Source organism: Malurus melanocephalus, unplaced genomic scaffold (genome assembly GCF_030028575.1).
Source record: "Malurus melanocephalus ecotype Western Australia unplaced genomic scaffold, MMel_1.1 scaffold_115, whole genome shotgun sequence".
Classification (NCBI taxonomy): Eukaryota; Metazoa; Chordata; class Aves; order Passeriformes; family Maluridae; genus Malurus; species Malurus melanocephalus.
In genome coordinates, this window is record NW_026623347.1 from 756,095 (window position 1) to 762,379 (window position 6,285).

A 6,285-nucleotide genomic window follows, 5' to 3' on the forward strand; every position below is an offset into this window, starting at 1 on the left:
AGTCTGCACTGGGAGCTGTGGAGTGTCACTGGGATTGCTGGGATGAGCGCTTTTGGGGTTACAGCCCCGTCCTTCTGTTTCTGAGGTTTGGGAATGCTGCTCTGTGGTGTTTGTGGCTGTGGGCTGGGATAAAGAGGGAGCTGCTTTGTGTTTGGGAAATGCTTCCCCTCCTTGGATCTCTGAGCATCCGACTGCTGAGCTGTGCTGCTGTGGGATGGAACGTTCCGTGCCAGGCTGTGTGGGGACTGCAGCAGCCTGGTCTGGTGGAAGGCTCCCTGCCCAGGGCAGCAGGGGTGGAATGAGATGAGTTTTGAGGTCTCTTCTAACCTCAACTATTCTGGGATTCTAGAACCATTATCCCTGGGTAAGTGACTCACAGTGACTCGAGGAAGGTCCATTTGTCTGAGCCACCCCAGGCCACCACCCACACCTTGCTGTGATGGCTCCAGCCCCTGCACYGCTGCTTTCTATGAAGCCAAGGGCWAAAATCTAATGTCCAGTGAAATGTGGACTGGGATGGCCACAATCCTATCAATTCCAGCGTGACTGCATGGATTCAGCTGAGCTGGGCTGGCTGAGGCTGCAGGGATGGTGGGAATGGGCAGAATGGGCTGCTCATGGTGAAGGAAACTCCTCAGGCCTTAAGCTGCCCTGGAGCAGCACTGGATCCTGAAGCTCTGCAGTGGTGGCTGAAAGGACACTGCCACCCTCACTGAGGGCAGTGGGATGGGGGTTCTGGGGACACAGAGCCCCTGGGTTCATCTGGGTGATCGATGCTGCTGAGCTGCKGGTCCTAGGGATGGTAAACAGGGAYGYCAGGCTTCAGCACCTTCTGTGAGTTAAGAAAATCCAYAAAATAAACACACAGGAGGAGCAGCTTGGTGGGAAATAGTGCAGCTTATGTACCCACGTCAACTCGCCCCAGGTAGGTGAAGTAGAGAAGAGCCTCAGAATTGGGATCTGATCAGTTTTTAGAAGGTGAGTGAGTCCAAGCAGGAATTCTGGTGGGGCTCTGGGGGAGTCTCTGTGCTGGGATCTCTGCCTGCAGGGATCCTGGGTTTTATTCCAGAGGGGATCATGGGCTCTCCTCTGTTTTTGTGCTCTGGCAGGCCTGCTCACCAGGCACAGAGTGAGACCCTCCTTCCATCCCTCCTGTGTTTAAGTTATGGATTTTATTGTTCACAGTACATTTATCTAAATGTGTTTTGGGGGGAGGGAGGRAGGAGATAAGGAGGGAGGAGGCTGAGGAAAGAATGTGCTTTTGGACTCTGCTAAGCCTCCATCTTATTTCTGGGACTTACTGTGGGRTTTTGGAATTCATGATCCCAGGGGAGGACTGGCTGGAGGGGCTGTGGTCAGTATGAAACACTGKTGGGAGGAAACCTGGGGATAGCCTGTGCAGAGCATCCCTCTTGCCATTTGGTACTGATCCCATGCCCTCTGCCAGCTTATCTCTTGGCAAAGAGGAACCTGACTCAGTTTCCAGGAAGGAGAGCTGCAGTGGAGGTGTGGGAATGCTGAGGGTGCAGAGCTCAGCTTGGCACAGGGAGAGATTTCCTCCTTGGGTGTCTCAGAGTGTTTCTGGGTCTGCCCTCGCTTGCACAGCCATTATTTGGGCACACAGACTAGTAATGCCAGGGAGAGGGGGAAAAAGGAAGGTTCTCTGGGAGATCTCCAGGAATGGGGTGGCAGCAGCAGAGGTGCTCTGGGTTTGGGTTCCAAGTGCAGTTTCACCCTCTGGGTCAGTTTGGGAGCAGTTTGTGCATTGCTGGCTCTGAGCTGGAGGCAGGGGAGAAGGGAGGGTGGAGAACAGAGGCCAAACTGCTTCATCTCCCCGGGGCTGAAGGATGCCTGTGGCCACAGGATGCAGCTGGCAATTGCCACCGTGCTAATTTTGGGCTTGGCACTTGCCAGCCCCGGAGCTGCCTCTCCCTGGGGCTGGCAGGTGAGGCTGAGTTGGAGGATTCCTGCACTGCCACTGCGTGAGGGAGAAGCGGTGTGTGAACGAGGGGAAGAGCTGGAAAGTCTTGGGAAGGACCAGAAGGAGAGGAGAAATGGTGTCAGGGCATGGATGAGCTGCAGTTCTGGTTCAGTCCCTGTGATCCAGCCCTTCTGTGCTTTTTGGTTGCCATCAGAGTGGACTCCAGGATCCMATTCCCATTTCACTCTGCTTGAATTTGGTTTTTGGTGTGGTGGTGAAGGCTTGCATGGTGAGAGAGAGCCRTAGTGAGTGGAGAAGGAAAAGGCTGAGCTTTCTCTTTCCTAGGAAACACAAATGGATGGAGCAGTATTTCTCAACAAAYATCTCCTCCCTGTCTCCTGGAAGCTGCATTATCAGAGCACCATCGCTGTCCTCTCTTCTCCTTCCCCCCCTGATGAACAGGAATTAAAAATACAACTAATAAAACCCTTTTACTTTCTCCAGCAGGAGGAAAAAAAAAAAAAAAAAAAAAGCAAAGCAGCCTTGAAAATGCTAAAGGACATAAAGGGCATTCATGAAAGGGTTGGATGGTGGTTATTGCAGCAGGGGGAAAAACATTATTTCACTGTGCAGATAAAAGGAAGTGGAAAAGCAGCATATTTATAGCTGGGGAGCCTGGATTCCTTGTTAAGCCTCTATTATCAAATTAATGTCAAAATGCATCAAACAGGCACGAGTGTTCTGGGCCCCTTATGCAAAGTGCTTGCAAATTGGTTACAAATACATTTGTTTACAGGGGACGAGGCAGGAGCGAGCTAATTAGTCATTGTAGCAGGGCTGTTTTGTGTCTTTCTTTTTTTTTTTTTTTTAACATTTTTTTGGCAATTACACAAACAAGCTGTTTTGAAGTATAAATACACGCTGCATTACAGCCCCTTTAAAGGGGAATCAAATGGGAGGCGTGGGATGCAGAGGCCTTGGCGTGAGTGGTGTGGAGCATCGTGGTGGAGCATCGCTCTCTCCTCCGTGGATGCAGCAGCCCCCAGTGGGCACTCRGCTCTGGAGTGATGGAAGCCCATCCTTGGGATCAGGAGGATGAGATGTGGGTGGAAARGGAACAGCTCAGTTTTGGGGGAATGAACCCCCTCATTTGGGGCACGGTGCTGTTTTCATATGGGACCTGTTAAGGTTTCAGCTGCCCACCACTACCATGGGAATTCCCTCTGTGCCTGGGATATTTTGGGGTGCTTTGGGGTGTCATCAGCAGCTGCCAGCTCAGGGTAGGAAGCAGCTTGTGCCCAGCTGATGGGTGCTGACACGGTTTTGGGGGATGCTTGGATGTAAAGGCATCCCATGGATGTGTGGAGAAAGGAATCTGGTGTCAGCTCTCCCAGGTGAATGYGTCCTCAAGGCTTCTTTGTGCTTCCCAAACCCATTAATGAGGCAGGGAAGCAGGAAAACCTATCTGATCCTCAGTGTGGGAATGGTTGGGGAATTTGGTTGGGGGGCAGATGGAAACTTCCTGCTGCCCTGCATCTTAATACATCCCATTCTGGGAGTAAATCACACCTCTGCCACTCAGGGAAGCTGCTAATTGAATCTGCTCTGGTGGGAGAGGATAAAGCCAAGAGGCATTTAATACCATTATTTTTTAATTTACTAAGAAAGAGAAAGGAGAGAGGAAGGAAAAAGTTGTGCCGCTCTCACACTGGAGGCCCCAACATTTCTTAGCAGAAGGTGCAAAAACCCTGTGGCTGCTTCTCTCTCCATTTGGATTTGTTTGAGGTAAATCTGCCCTTCAGGCTGAAATAACCCTTCTGAGTGCACTCCCAGAGGTGCTGGGAATGCTGAGTTTAACTCCATCATAAAACCCTGCTGTGGTTTCCATTCCCTCGAGGAGGGCAGTGATGTGCAGGACTCAGCAGAGCCTTGGGGTGCATCAGGTGCTGTCACCATGTGCTTGGAGCTGGGTGGCTCCCTGAGGTCCCTCTGGGGTTGGAGTTTTTTTTCAGAAGCCCAAGGCTCGGTGCATTGAAGGGGTGTGAGCCTGGCTGAGCTCCCCAAGCCCTGTTTGTGCTATTCCCCACAGGGATGAGGTGTTTGATGYCTGCAGCCTCCTGGTTCCTGAGCCAACAGGACAGGATGAAGAGGTTTCCTCGAGGCTGAGGGACAGGGATTGGGTCTTGCCCAGGGTTTTCTTGGCTCTCTCACAGCCTGGAGCTGGTGTTTCCTCCATGGGAGCCGTGGAGGTGATGCTCCCCTGAGCGTGGGTGCAGAGCTGAGGAGGGAACGCGGTGCCCGATTCGGGGTGAGCCGGGATCCTCTTCCCCTGGCCAGGAATCCACGAGGGCAGCAGGAGGAGAGCTGAGCCGGGCTGTGGGGGGATGTGGCCTCTCCTGATAAAAGGCTCTGGTTCAGATTTCCAGCCTGGCAGTGGGCGGAGGGTGCTGTGCTCTCGCTGGGCCGAGGTCTGCACTCGGTGGGACACGGGTGGGGCAGGGCTCTGTCCTCGGTGCTTGGAGAACTGTCTAACCCAGCATGAGGAGCACTGGACCCATCAGGATCCCTGGAGACCATGGTAACAGCGATGCTTCCAGCCCTACAACCCCCAATCCCACGTGTGAGCCCACCCAACTCATAGTGACCCACATGGGAGACCCCCACTCATCCATCACCAGCCCCACTCAGCGATGCTGCACTGCCCATTTGGGTTTCCATTCCTGCCTGAGCCAGGCCACTAGGGATAAGCTGCAGTGGCCATGGAGGGGGAGGATGATGAGGAAGGAAAGGTCAGATGCCATCACTGCGCTCCCTTCCACRTCCCAGCTCCTGCCTGGGTGAGCTTCCCAGCTCCTCTGGTTTGTTTTAGAGGCAGCGTGGGGGCCCCAGAGCCCTGCAAACCCTCCACGCTCAGGGTTTTATTGGCATGTGGAAATAGTTTTGTCTGGTTTCAGATCTGGCTGATCACTGACTTTCCCGCTGCCCTCCCCCACGAAAAAGAGCTGACAACCACGGGTGACCCAACCGCACTCATCTTCCTCCCTCTTTCTTCTTTCCCCCCACATAGTTCTCTGAAATCCCAGCTGCTGCTTTTCCCTCCTCCCTTTCCTCTCCCCTCTCATCAGCTGGGATGGATCTATCTGTGTTTTGTATAAAAGCTCTTTTTTGTTGTCCTGGGGGTTTTGGGATGCTTTGCTGTGCTCCATCCACCCCTTGGGGCYGTGCAGGGACAGGAGCTCCGGGCAYTGTCATTGTCACCCCTGGGCTGGCAGTGCCAGAGGGGGAACCCATGGCAGGAATGAGGGCACCAGCATCTCCAGAATCCTCATTTTATTTCTCTGATGGGGAAACCTGGCAGATCCCGAGGCCAGAGCCATCACATTCCTCTCTGATTTATCACTGGGGAAGCGCTGAGGTGGGGATTCCCGGTGAGCAGCTCCTGCAGGGTGGGACAGGATGGGATGAGATGGCACAGGGCAGGTCTCCTCATGTCCCTGGGCTGCTCTCCATGTGTCCCCTCCTGCCAGGGACAGTGGCTGTCCCCCCTGCCGGTCTGAATCGCTCTCTGGTCAAATTTGGGTGAAATATCATGGATTAACTCACCGAGACTGTCCAGGCTGTCCCAGCTGAGGTGGAAATGCCGAGGATCACTCAGATATCCCGGGAGCTGGCAGGGACCAGGTGAGGGTGAGGAGCATCTGGAGGGAGGGAGCTCCACCAMGAGCGAATCCCTTCCATGCAGTGGGAAAAACCTTTGGGTTTCACCCTYGTTTGGGTGGGCTCTGGCAGCCCAGAGAGCAGCTGGTGTGAGTCTGGAACCTCCTTCTTCCCCAGGGACTGTGCCTCAGCCAGCATCTCCCCAGGTGATYGCTTTCTTCCCTTCTCTATTTAAAGATAATTTTAAATGCATGACTGGCARTTGAAGAGAAAACAGAAGAACGGTTTTTATTGCTGAGGATCYCAGCCCAGCCGGAGGAGACGCCGTTCCTTTTGTGCAATCAAACATCCGTCAGGGAACAGTCATGCAAATTTATTTCGCTTTTCTTCTCTTTTACCTRTTCCATTGATCTGGAGCCTGTAGCAGTTGGCTCATGGAGAGACAGGTTTGTGAATTCAGGAGCTTTGCAAAGCCTCGGTGGGTGAGGAGGGGAGGCTTTGTGCCGTGTTGGGGACCGTGGCACGGGGACATGTCCTTCCAGAGGAGAGGGGACAGTGTTTGCTGTGTCCCTGCGTGGTGAGCACACCCAGAGTGGCCCTGAGAAGGCAGGAGAGCGGCTGCCAGCTCTGCCAAAGCTGCTTCCCACCATGGGGAGGGGCAAGGACACCTGGTCACGGTGCTGGGATCACCGGCCCTGAGGAGCAAA